Below are 13,356 nucleotides of genomic sequence, written 5' to 3'. Positions count from 1 at the left end.
GCATGCCGGGTGGATCCTAGTCAGGCACATGCAGGAGTCTGTTTGACTGCCTCCCCGTTTCTAACTTCGGAAAAATACAAAAAAAAACACCGCAAAATGATAGTGTTTCAAACGGACAGACTGGCATCACTTCTGAGACTGCACACTGGACACTAGTGAACAGCATCTCCTGCCAGACTCTCTGTGTTTCATCCTGTAGTGTACACAGTACCCGAAAGAAAGAAAATACTATTGTTCACCGCACATTTTATCTGCTCTCCTTACTGTCAATTCAATTTAAGGGGTATACACAAGCATGTTATCTGAGCAAGATTGTTCCCTTGAACTGCAATCAAAAACCAAAGGGCCCTCAATTGTATGCCACAGTGGACTGAGCATTGGTCCCGGAACACTGAGGGCTCCTGTTGAAACCTCAAGGTTGCGGCTAGAGGTCAGGCTCCTCAGCTAGAGTGTGGGGTTGCCAGTTTGAGCTCAGGATCATTAACATGATCCCAAGGTCACTGGCTTGAGCAAGGGTCACTTGCTCACCTTGAGCCCCCCATCCCCTGTCAAGACACTATGAAAAGCAATCAATAAACAACTAAAGTAAAGCAACTATGAGTCAATGTCTCTCATCTTTCTACTCCCCCCTTTCTGTGTCTCTTTCTAAAAAGAACTATAGAAAATGAAACAGGTTATTGAAGCATTTCTGTACCCCTACATTCATTGCAGTATGATTTACAATAGCCAAATATGGAAACAACCTAAGTGTTTGTCAACACATGAACAGATATAGAAGATGTGAGATCCATAATGGGTTATTATTCACTCATGAGAAGGAAGGAAATTCTGTTACTTGTGCCTTGGCTGGTTGGCTCAGTTGAAGAGCATTGGCCTGGTGTGTGGATGTCTGGTTTGATTCCAGGTCAGGGCACAGAGGGGAAGTGACCATCTCTCTCTCTCTCTCTCTCCTGGAGCCATGGCTTGATTCGTTCAAGCGCATTGGCCCTGGGCACTGAGGATGGCTCCATAGAGCCTCCACCTCAGGTGCTAAAATAGCTCAGTTGCGAGCATGGCCCCAGATGGGCAGAGCATTGGCCCCAGATTGGGGTTACTGGGTAGATCCCAGTTGCGGCACATGTGGGAGTGGGAGTCTGTCTATCTCTCCTCCTCTTACTTGGGAAAGAAGGAAAAAAACCTTAATAAATATTTATATTTTCTGAAATTAGTAATGATTTTGATTGTAGTGTACACCGTTTATCAGGCATCAGTGTTTTCTATCGTTCTTGTGACTCATGTAGTTATACTTTTGTTCCTGGATAAAAACATAATGAGTATTTCTATGGCTGTCTTAACGGGCCTCATGAACTTGTGAGGGATAAATACTGCACGTGTGTCTTTGATAGCAATGATTCATATTTTGAAAGTGTTTTTTTTTTAAGTGAGAGGTGCGGAGATGTGAGACAGATTCCCTCATGCGCCCTGGCAACCCCTATCTGGGGTCGATGCTTAAATACAAGCTATTCTTAGTGCATAAGGCTGATGCTCAAACCAAAAAGGTATCCTCAGCACCCAGGGCCAACACTTGAATCAGTCAAGCCACTGGCTGCAGGAGAGTAAGAGGAAGAGAAGGGCAAGAGAGGCAGATGGTCATTTCTTTTGTGTGCCCTGACTGGGAACCGAACTCAGGACATCCATACATGAAGCCAAATCTCTCTCCACTGAGCCAACCAGCCAGGGCCAAGGTGTTTTTTATGGGTTACACATTCAACCCTTGGAAGCCACTAAATGGCAGAAGAACTTTGTCAGTAGTATTTCAGTAAAACTGTTGGTAAGTAGAGAATATTGGGGTTCAACTAACATGATGTTTGTGGCTTATGTCTCATATTCCCATGCAGGGTCCTCTGTAGCTCAGAAGAAAATATCATTTACTGGGAAATGACAGGCTGGCCACCAGGGATTTGGCAGTAGGAATGATCTTACTACAGACTACAACCGGAGTCCTGGGGAATTTCTCTCTGCTCTACCGTTTCCTATTCCTTTATTTTACTGGTTGGAGGCTGATTCCCTTAGATTTGACTATCAACAACCTGATTGTGGCCCCTTCTCAGTTCTATTTTCTAGTGGACTCACCTATACCATGTTATATTTTGGCTATGATGTTTTCACTGATTTTGGATGCAAATTTTTCTTGTACGTGGCGTGGGCAGGGAGGGGTGCGTCCATTGGCACCGCCTGCTTCCTGAGTGTCTTCCAGGCGCTCACCATCAGCCCCATGAACTCCAGGTGGGCAGAGCTTAAACTGAAGTCTCCCAAGTACTTCATCCCTTCAATTTTTCTGTACTGGCTCCTGCAAATGCTGGTAAGTGTCATTTTTCTAATGTGTATGTCTAGCAATTTGAGCAAAAAAAACATCACAAATATAAAATCTTTTGCATTCTGTTCTGTTTGTCATGACAAAACCAGTCCCTCATTACATGCAGTGTTAACATCCCCTGATTTTTATTTTTTACTTTTTATTTTAATTTTAATTTACTGATTTCAGTGAGAGAGGAAAGGAGAGAGAGAGAAACAGGAACATCAAGCTGTTCCTGTATGTGCCCTGACAAGGGATCAAACTGGCAACCTCTGTGCTTTGGGACGACGTTCTAACCAACTGAGCCATCCGGCCAGGGCTCCCCGGATGTTTTATGTTTCATACTCATGCTCTGGGCCAGCAGCTCCATGGTCTTCCTCCTGTACAGACACAACCGGGGGTCCAACACATTCACCGGACCCCAGTCTCTTCCCAGTCCTCCCCCGAGTCCAGAGCTACCCAATCCCTTCTTCTCCTGTTGAGCACCTTTGTCTTTTTAAATCTCCTCTCTTGCATCTTTCATATTCTAGCTGTTTTTTGTTTTGTTTTGTTTTGTGACAGAGACAGAGAGAGGGACAGATAGGGACAGACAGGAAGGGAGAGAGATGAGAAGCATCAATTATTCTTTGTGGCACCTTAGTTGTTCATTGATTACTTTCTCATATGTGCCTTGACCGTGGGGCTGCAGCAGACCAAGTGACCCCTTGCTCAAGCCAGTGACCTTGGGTCCAAGCTGGTGAGCCTTGCTCAAACCAGATGAGCCCACGCCCAAGCCAGTGACCTTGGGGTTTCGAACCTGGGTCTTCTACATCCCAGTACGATGCTCAATCCACTGCACCACCACCTGGGCAGGCTCTAGCTGTTTTTAATAATCCTAACTGGTTCATCTTGAACACCAGTTCCGTAATCAGTCTCTGTTTCCCAGCTGTCAGTCCCTTTCTCATCTTGAGCCACAAGACCAGTGTCTCCAGGTTCAGCTTTGCCTGGATAAGGAATACAAAATCCCCTAATCTCAGCAGAAATATGTAAATTGTGTTTGTCCACAATGTTCATTTGCTAATTCACTCATCCCCCACGGAGTCCTGACAATGATTATGAGTGGCCATGCAGCACGGTGAGCATCTTCTTCAAAGTAAACAATAAGTTTTAATAGTAATTGTATTGAAATATCAGATAGCCTGACCAGATGGTGGCACAGTGGATAGAGCGTCGGACTGGGATGTGGAAGGACCCAGGTTCGAGACCCCGAGGTCACCAGCTTGAGCGCGGGCTCATCTGGTTTGAGCAAGGCTCACCAGCTTGAGCCCAAGGTCGCTGGCTCAAGCAAGGGGTTACTCGGTCTGCTGAAGGTCCGCAGTCAAGGCACATATGAGAAAGCAATCAATGAACAACTAAGGTGTTGCAACACGCAACGAAAAACTAATAATTGATGCTTCTCATCTCTCCGTTCCTGTCTGTCTGTCCCTATTTAGCCCTCTCTCTGACTCTCTCTCTGTGTCTCTGTAAAAAAAAAAAAAAAAAAAGAGCTTAAAAAAAAAAGAAATATCAGATAACTGCCCTAGAAATACTTATGTAATTGAAGTGTTCCTAAGTGTTTGCCATGGAGGAGTTCAGAATGTGTGCAATAGTAAACATCAAGTCCTGAAAGAATCAATGTTATGGAGAAATTGTCGTTGTAATTTTTTTTTTAGATTTTATTTATTCATTTTTTAGAGGGAGAGAGACAGAGAGAAGGAGGGAGGAGCAGAAAGCATCAACTCCCATATGTGCCTTGACCAGGCGAGCCCAGGGTTTCAAACCAGTGACCTCAGTGTTACAGGTTGATGCGTTTACCCACTGAGCCACTGCAGGTCAGGCCAAGTTGCAATTTAAATATATCCTAGTATGTTTCTAGAAATGAACGAGGTATGGAATTGTAAGAAGAAGTGCATGGATGATGATCAGCATGGGGCAGGCCACTGCTGAACCTGAAGACGGTAGTGCTGGGGGGAAACTCAGTCCCCGAGGAAAGCTGTGGGAGCCAATTATGATCTCATACATGACACCCCTGGGGAGGTAGTGTTCATTTAGTTAAAATACTCTTATGAAGGGAGATGAGCCTGTTCAATACATCTTCAGGTAGAAATGGCCAGATTTATTTGGAATTGGGGCAGAGGAGAGCATAAGATTATATTTTACCTGCTTTTTCTACCACATGAGCTGAGTGTGACCATTTCAAAAGATGTGAACTGCATGGAATTGGAACCTGTAGGAGAAAGATGTTTTTCTTTGTTATGAAGAGGGTTTGGGCACACTGGTCAGAAGGAGACCTGGAGGTGCACCCTCTTGTCCCTAACGGATGATAACAGTTCATGGGGTGGGGGGATTTCCATTAAATCTGGAGCACTGTAGACAGAGCCATTTGAAAGAAAAGATGAGACCTGGCTGGGTAGATCAGTTGGTTGGAGTGTTGTCCTAATGCAACAAAGTTGTGGGTTCAATTCCCTGTCAGCAACATACAAGAATCAACCAGTGAATGCATAGATAAGTGGAACAACAAATTAATGTTTCTCTCTTTCTCTCCCCCTTCTGGTTGCTCTAAAATCAATCAATAAAAAATATACATCTTTTTAAATGGAAGACAGGTATTTGTCCTGTGTATATGGAGTTTGTGGTTCATTGATTTTCAAGAGGCGAAGTAGATCTCCCTTAATTCTAGTAGAGGTTTTCAGATAGTTTTCTCTATGTACATTTTGAAGCTGACAGAAAGTATTGAGAATTCAACATATTGAATTCTCATATAGAGCCCTAGCTGGTTCCCTCAGTGGATAGAGTGTCAGCCTGGTGTGCAGATGTCCTGGGTTCAAACCTCAGTCCAGGTACATATGAGAAGTGACCATCTGCTTCTCTTCCTCTCCCCCTTTTCTCTTTCTTCCCCTTTTTCAGCCAGTGGCTCAGTTGGTCTGACCATTGGCCCCAGATGGGGGTTGCCAGGTGCATCCTGGTAAGGGTGCATGTGGGAGTCTCTCTATCTCTCCTCCTCTCATTTAAAAAAAAAAAAAAAAGAAGTGAACATCTGCTTCTCTCTGCCGCCTTCTCCCCACTTCTCTCCCTCTTCATCTCCCGCAGCCAGTGGCTCAGTTGGTTCGAATGTGGCCCCAGGTGCTGAGGATAACTCAGTTGGTCCAAGCATTGGCCCTAGACAGGGTTGCTGGGCAAATCCTGGTCTAGGCGCATGCAGGAGTCTGCCTCACTATCTCCCCTCCTCTCACCTAAAAAGAAAAAGAAAGAAAAAAAATTATTTTAACCTAACAGGTGTATATATTGAATTTTTTAACACAATAAAAACCCTGTATTTTCAGCTTGTATGAAATACTGCACTACTTACATCACAAAGGAAGAAGAGGAAAAAGTTGTATAGAGATACACATACTTACAATTGTGTGTACAATATGTACATATGTGTAAATAAGCCTTGTGTGGTCTGTCTGTATGTATGTGCTATAAATACACATATACATATAAAGTCATTCAATATATTGGAAAGTTGTACATTAATAAAAATTTTATATTGTACTAATTAATACAATAATTTCAAATCTTAAAGTGTTAGTAACCTAATATGTCTATTGCTATTCTAGTTATTTAAATTTTGAAATTACATAAATAGTACTTAATTCTATTACTTGGCCGTATTCCTTGAAAAGAAATTTATAAACATAGTAAAAACAGTTTGATTTTTAAAGGAGTAATTTGTCTATTTAAATTTAATATAATATTTGATGCATTTTGGTATTGAGATCATTTTCTTATGTTTTATTTTTTTTATTTTTTGACAGAGACAGAGAGTCAGAGAGAGACAGACAGGAAAGGAGAGAGATGAGAAGCATCAATTTTTCATTGTGGTTTTTTACTCATTCATTGATTGGTTTCTCACATGTGCCTTGACCTGGGTGTTACAGCAGTACGAGTGACCCCTTGCTCAAGCCAGTGATCAGGGGTCATGTGTGATCCCATGCTCAAGCCAGCAACCCCGCATTCAATCTGGTGAGCTCGTGCTTAAGCTGGATGAGCCTGCGCTCAAGCTAGCGACTTTGGGGTTTCAAACCTGGGTCCTCCACATCCCAGTCCAATGCTCTATCCACTGTGCCACCACCTGGTCAGGCGAGATAATTTTCTTATTTTAAAATATATTTTGTAATTCTACCTTATAATTCTAAATTATAATTTATCATTTTTTTCCAAGTTGCATACTCATTTTTATTAGTTTCTAACCAGAAATTTTAGCATATACTCAAAAGCTAATTATGGTGTCATTTCATTTAATCTTATTAAATGCCACCTTTACATGAGGACATTACAACACTAATGTACTCACAAATCCCATCCTTAATATTTGTGATACATATTTAAAAATTTAAAGAATCACACACAAGTCATAAGCACACATCCGAATGACAGTTCAGAGTGAGCACATTCCCGTGCTGAGTACCGGATCAATGAATTGAATTTGGTCAGACCCCGAGAGTCCTCTGTGCTCTCTCCCTGTCCCTCCTCCTAAGCAGTCAGGGCATATGTCACTTCCCCATTCTGCACTTTATAAAGGAAATCAAAGCGCATTAACTCTTTTATATTTGTTATCTCTCAATCCTTATATTGTTGTTGTGATCATTCCATTGCATTGCTATACAGGATTCTATTGTGCGCATATCAAATTTAATCATTTTTCTATTCATTGGCTTATGGGTGATTTTCAGTGTGAGACTATTAAGAATAGTGCTGGTATATAAATTAGGGGCATGCTTTGATGACACAACACATTTTTGTCGGCGATATATGTGGTAGTGGAATTGCTGGGTGACAGGTTTATATCTCTCAGCTCTATGAGATAATGCCAGAAAGGTATAGAAAGTGTTTGTACCAGTTTCTCCATCAAACAGCAGTATAAGATATTTGGTTATTTGCATCCTTGTCAACACTTTTTAAAAATATATTTGTGATAGCCAAATTTTTACTTTATTGTATTTTTTAAAGATTTTATTTATTGATTAGAGAGAGAGAGACAGAAAGAGAGAAAGGGGTGGGGGAAAGCAGGAAGCATCAACTCATAGCAGTTGCTTCTCGTATGTGCCCTGGCCGGGCAAGCCCAGGGTTTTGAATCTGTGACTTCAGCATTCCAGGTAGGTGCTCTATCCTCTGTGCCACTACAGACAAGCCACACTTTTTTTTTCAGCTGTGAGATAGCACAGCCTCTACGCCAGGGGTCCCCAAACTACGGCCCCGCGGGCCGCATGCGGCCCCCTGAGGCCATTTATCCGGCCCCCACCGCACTTCCAGAAGGGGCACCTCTTTCATTGGTGGTCAGTGAGAGGAGCATAGTCCCCATTGAAATACTGGTCAGTTTGTTGATTTAAATTTACTTGTTATTTATTTTAAATATTGTATTTGTTCCCGTTTTGTTTTTTTACTTTAAAATAAGGTATGTGTAGTGTGCATAGGGATTTGTTCATAGTTTTTTTTATAGTCCGGCCCTCCAATGGTCTGAGGGACAGTGAACTGGCCCCCTGTGTAAAAAGTTTGGGGACCCCTGCTTTATGCTGTACCTCCGTGGTTAGTGAAGGGTGGTGATTGCCTTGGCCCATACCAAGATCAGCAGAGGCAATTGTCAGCTTTGTCACAATGACAAAAGTGCTCATGTGTGATTGGCTCAGGCATTTTTATTTTTTATTGAATTTATTGGGGTGACATTGGGTAATATTAGGTTTCAGGTGTACAGTTCTGTAATACATCATCTGTACATTGCGTGGTATGTTCACAATACAATGAAATTTTATTTCATTTTCATTTTAGACTTCTGGTTTGTGTGTGATGGTACCAAGTAATGCTTTTAATTGTATTTTTTTATTGTTATAAAATTTGAACTTATTTTCACATATTTATTAGACATTAAGCAACGTCTTTTTGAATGTTAGTTTACTGTGTTCATTTTTTATTGCTTTGTCTTTTATTTTTTGTCTGTTAGTTCTGTGTATCTGCTGACATGATTTTTTTCTTGGTCCTCATGCTTTTTCTCTGTGTGTGTGTGTGTGTGTGTGTGTGTGTGTGTGTGTGTGTGTGTGTGTGTGTTAATAAGGAGGATGTCTTCATTTTAACATAATTTGATATATCTTTTTCAAAATAATATCATTCTGTTTAAGAATTATTTCCCTACTGTAAGACTAAAGAAATATTCTCCTTTGTTTTATTATTTTAGAAATTATAGAGCTTTAGGCCTGACCTGTGGTGGCACAGTGGATAAAGTGTCAACCTAGAACTCTGAGGTCGCTGGTTCCAAACCTTAGGCTTGCTCGGTTCAAGGCACATATGGGAGTTGATGCTTCCTGCTCCGCCTCCCTTCTCTCTCTCTCTCTCTCTCTCTTTAAAATGAATAAATAAAATCTTTTAAAGAAAAGAAATTATAGAGCTTTCAAATTGAGATCAGCAATCCACCCAGAATTGATTTATTGTATCTGTGGATAGAGAACTCTGCTTTTTTCTGATAAAGTATCACATTTCAATCCATGGACAATATGTGATTATTCTGTCACTTTTTTTGGAGGGGGGATAAAATTATTTTAATGGAAAACAAATATACAACTTAGAATGCATCTGAAATGTCCTGGCTGGATAGCTTGTTTGGTTAGAGCACTGTCCTGAGGAGCAGGGGTTGCCAGTTTGATCCCTAGTCAGGGCACATACAGGAGCAGATCAATGTTCCTCTCTCTCTTTCTCTTTCTCTCTCTCTCAGTGTGTGTGTATGTTTTTTCTTTTTTAATTTAGTGAGAGGATGGGGAAGCCTGTGCCGGGACCAGATCCACCCAGCAAGCCCACCAGGGGACGATGCTCTGCCCATGTGGGCCCTTGCTCTGTTGAAACTGGAGCCTTTTTGTTTTTTAGCACCTGTGGCAGAGGCCATACAGCATCCTCAGCACCTGGGGCCAACTCAGTACAGTAGAGCCATGGCTGCAGGAGGGGAGAAGAGAGACAGAGAAAGAGATAGGGAGGAGCAAGATGGGGAGATAAAGAAGCAGATGGGCACTTCTCCTGTCTGCCCTGACCAGGAATCGAACCCAGCACATGCACACACAGGGCCATGCTCTACCACTGAGCCAACTGGCCAGAGCCTCTCTATCTAAAAAAAAAGAAAGAAAAAGAAAAGAACGCATCTGAGGCAAATTGTTCCACAAGCAGAGTTTTTTAAGTGGCTAAATAAAGTTTAAAAAGCACATAATAGTAAAAGAAAATGCTTCTGCTACAGGACCAGCAATACAAAAATAGTGTACTAGTATCTGGATAATACACCCATTTTTGCAATAGTGCAAATTTTAACTAAATTTTAACTACATGTTGTTGACTGTCCATTGTCCATGCAGAGCTACAACTCCACCCTTCAACAACAAATACTGATAGTTCCCGAAGAAAACTACTTCAGAAAAAGCATACCTGGATGTTCCCTCATTTAACCAAATCCATCGAAGTTTGGTGTGCATAAGGGCTTAGAAATATCCAGAGTAAGTCACATGCAACATGTTACTTGATCAATTTTCCAAAATAAAGAATGAGGACAATAACAGTATGATAAGGGAAGAAAACATGGAGGAATGAAGTCCTTATTACTATACATGCATATACAGCTAGTGCTTGACTTACAACCATGATTGGTTCCGACAGACCGGTTGTAACACGATTTGGTCGTAAGTTGAGTAGGCTACATGTACAGTACTGTGAAATGATGTTATAAAAATCTTTAAGTCATGCCTGACCAGGCAGTGGTGCAGTGGATAGAACATCGGACTGGGATGCAGAGGGCCCAGGTTCAAGACCCCAAGGTCGCCAGCTTGAACGCAGGCTCATCTGGTTTGAGCGAAAGCCCACCAGCTTGAACCCAAGGTCACTGGCTCCAGCAAGGGGTTACTTGGTCTCCTGAAGGCCTGCGGTCAAGGCACATATGAGAAAGCAATCAATGAACAACTAAGGTGTTGCAACGCGCAATGAAAAACTAATGATTGATGCTTCTCATCTCTCTCTGTTCCTGTCTGTCTGTCCCTGTCTATCCCTCTCTCTGACTCACTCTCTGTCTCTGTAAAAAATAAATAAAATTTAAAAAAAATCTTTAAGTCATATTTTATCATAATTTTCTTTCATTATTGTTATATATCATAATTTTCTTTGTTCATTTTATGTCATTTGTATCATCTCTACACCATTTTGTTTCTTATTTTTACATTCGTCAGGTTTAAGTAAAACACTGCATTACCAGTTCAACTGGTTTAATATTTGCAAAACATACAAAATTACAAAATACAAGTGCATACAAAAATACAGGTGTAAAAAATACCATAGGAAACATTTTCCCAGTTGCAAAACATATAAAAATATAATGTACGAAACATTTTATTGGCCGCTGGTGCTTGGCTGTGGATTGTTGATATCGTCATCTGACGCAGCAGTTGGGGTTACCAGAGTTGGCTTTTTTTTTTTTTTTCAGAGTTGTTTTTTTCATAAACGTGGTGAGCTTTGTCTGAATTGTATGTTTCTTTTTTTCTTCATAAATTTCACGATATGGACGAAACACATCGTGCGCCATCCATTCAATCTTTGCAAATCGTTTGATGTTTGGGTCCATTGCTTCAAAATGTATAAGAAGTGTATTCAGTAAAGATAAACCTTCTGATAATCCCTTAGTGAATTTTCTTTCTGGCTTCTCCTCTTCTTTCTCTGCTTTCAACATTGGAAATCTGTTCTGCTAGATATCCCTCATCTGTAATTAATTCATCCAAACTATCAACAAACTTACGCACTCCTTCCTCATACACACTCACTGCTTCTCCAGTCACTCGAACACTATGCATTTGGAATCTTTTCTTAAATCTCTGGAACCAGCCAGTGCTTGCTACAAATTCTTAACTGTAATCTTCCCCAGCACGCTCCTTCAGAGTCTGAAATAGACTTGTTGCCTTCATCTGCACAATAAAAAGACTTAATGGTACCCATTTTTGAATTTGATCTTCCATCCAAATATATAGCAATTTCTCCATTTCGTGGATGAGCCCGCTTCGTTGCTTTATTATAACTGTTGATCGCATGGGTGCAGAACCTTTCACAGCTTCACGAATTCTTTATCTTTCAAAATCGTCGACACAGTCTGCAGTCGAGTGTGATAACTTCATATCACATGCGATCACATTCACTTTCCTCCTTCGTACTGCTTAATTACCTTCATTTTCGTGTCGAGATCCTTTCTTCTTGGCAAGCTGAGGCATAGACAAAGACAATTTCCTCTTGGTAGACATCTTGGGAGGGGTTTGATGAAAAATATTCAAGACACAAAACACAAATTGCTGTACCGAGTCTGGGATAACAGTTGAAATGGTGCACACAGAGATGGTAGTGCTGCCGGAAGCTGGTCGGCACTGTCGTATGCCCACCTGGGCAACGCTTGCACTGCCAGACGCGGAGCAGTCGTGGCTAGCGATTGTGGGATTGTGGTCGTAAAGTAGAATGGCTGTAAGTTGCATAGGTCATAAATCGATCAACATCTGTATTTTAGACAGTAGGGGAGACCTTTTACAGGTAACTATTGGAATCCATGGGAGTCCGAAAGACCAGAGTAACAGGCTTTATTGAAAGGAAGAAAGGAACCCTGCCGGGCACTTCTCTTGGGGAGAAAAGCGCTGGTTACAGACTAGGGGCGAGTTATATAGTGTTTGGGAGAACCTGAGGGGATACTGAGGCAAAAGTCCTGGTATGTCGGGAATGCTCCTCCTTGGGGGGCTTCGAGCATGTGGGTGTTGAGCATGTGGGTGTTGAATCAAAAGTCCTGGTGTGTCCAGAGCCCCTCCTTGGGACGGCTTGTCAGCTTTTTGGAATTCCTCTGTCTCAGGGGTGATAGTCCAGTAAGGGTGAGGTCTGACAGATAAGCGGAACATCAAGAGGGCAGTTTGGAATACACATATCTATCAGTAACTTACAAAGGAAAGGCAAATAACAATTTTGTACAAAATATTTAACATATCCTGTAATGTCTTCACTTTGCTGTCATCATTTCTACAAACTCTTCATAGCTTACTTGACCATACCATCAATATCTGCTTCCCTGATCATTTCATTAACCTCTTCATTGGGATATTCCTTTTTTTTCTTTTGCTCTCATTTTCATGCCTCACTCAGGTTAGTAGTCCCTCCCCCTGGGTTTACCTGTCCTGTGAAGTCTCCTGGTAAACCTGTGTCCTTCCTGTCTCCTTGGGTTAGCAGTCCCCCCAGCACCACACAACAGTCAGTCTTGGTATCAGAAATCTTCAACAGATCTTTCTACTTAGTTATCCCAAATATTAAATGGAACAGTGCACCCTATTAAAAACCATTTCTTCAGAGCTTCTCAATTTTTATATTCACTCCTTGTACCATCCTGTTGTGGATAATCATAAAAGGATTTCATATAAATGGCCTTGTGTTGGGGACTGAAAGCTAACAGGGTTTTTGCAGTTTAGATTTTGGGGGGACACAGGTGTGGGGAACTGGCAATAAGCTGACAGTCTGCCCAACCCCCCACCTCACTTGTTCTGTGAAGTTGCTAAAGGCTATTTTGCTATGGTGCTAGGTTGTTTATACCAAGGGTAGTCAACCTCTTTATACCTACCACCCACTTTTGTATCTGTTAGTAGTAAAATTTGCTAACCGCCTACAGGTTCCACAGTAATGGTGATTTATAAAGTAGGGAAGTAACTTTACTTTATAAAATTTATAAAGTAGAGTTACAGCAAGTTAAAGCATATAATAATAATTACTTACCAAGTACTTTATGTCAGATTTTCGCTAAGTTTGGCAGAATAAATCTTTATAAAACAACTTAGTATAGTTAAATCTATCTTTTTATTTATACTTTGGTTGCTCTGCTACCACCCACCATGAAAGCTGGAACACCCACTAGTGGGCGGTAGGGACCAGGTTGACTACCACTGGTTTATACTCATCCTGCCCCCCCATGTCCCCTGGAAAGACTG

At 41.5% G+C, this 13,356-nt stretch overlaps 1 pseudogene; it reads left to right on the top strand.

Moving 5' to 3' along the window:
- The first annotated feature begins 1,840 nt into the window (after positions 1-1,840).
- LOC136397441 (vomeronasal type-1 receptor 2-like) lies at positions 1,841-10,023 on the top strand (annotated as a pseudogene).
- The last annotated feature ends 3,333 nt before the right edge of the window (positions 10,024-13,356 follow it).

Source organism: Saccopteryx leptura, chromosome 3 (genome assembly GCF_036850995.1).
Source record: "Saccopteryx leptura isolate mSacLep1 chromosome 3, mSacLep1_pri_phased_curated, whole genome shotgun sequence".
NCBI classification, from domain to species: Eukaryota; Metazoa; Chordata; class Mammalia; order Chiroptera; family Emballonuridae; genus Saccopteryx; species Saccopteryx leptura.
This window is presented reverse-complemented; position numbering and strand designations above follow the sequence as displayed.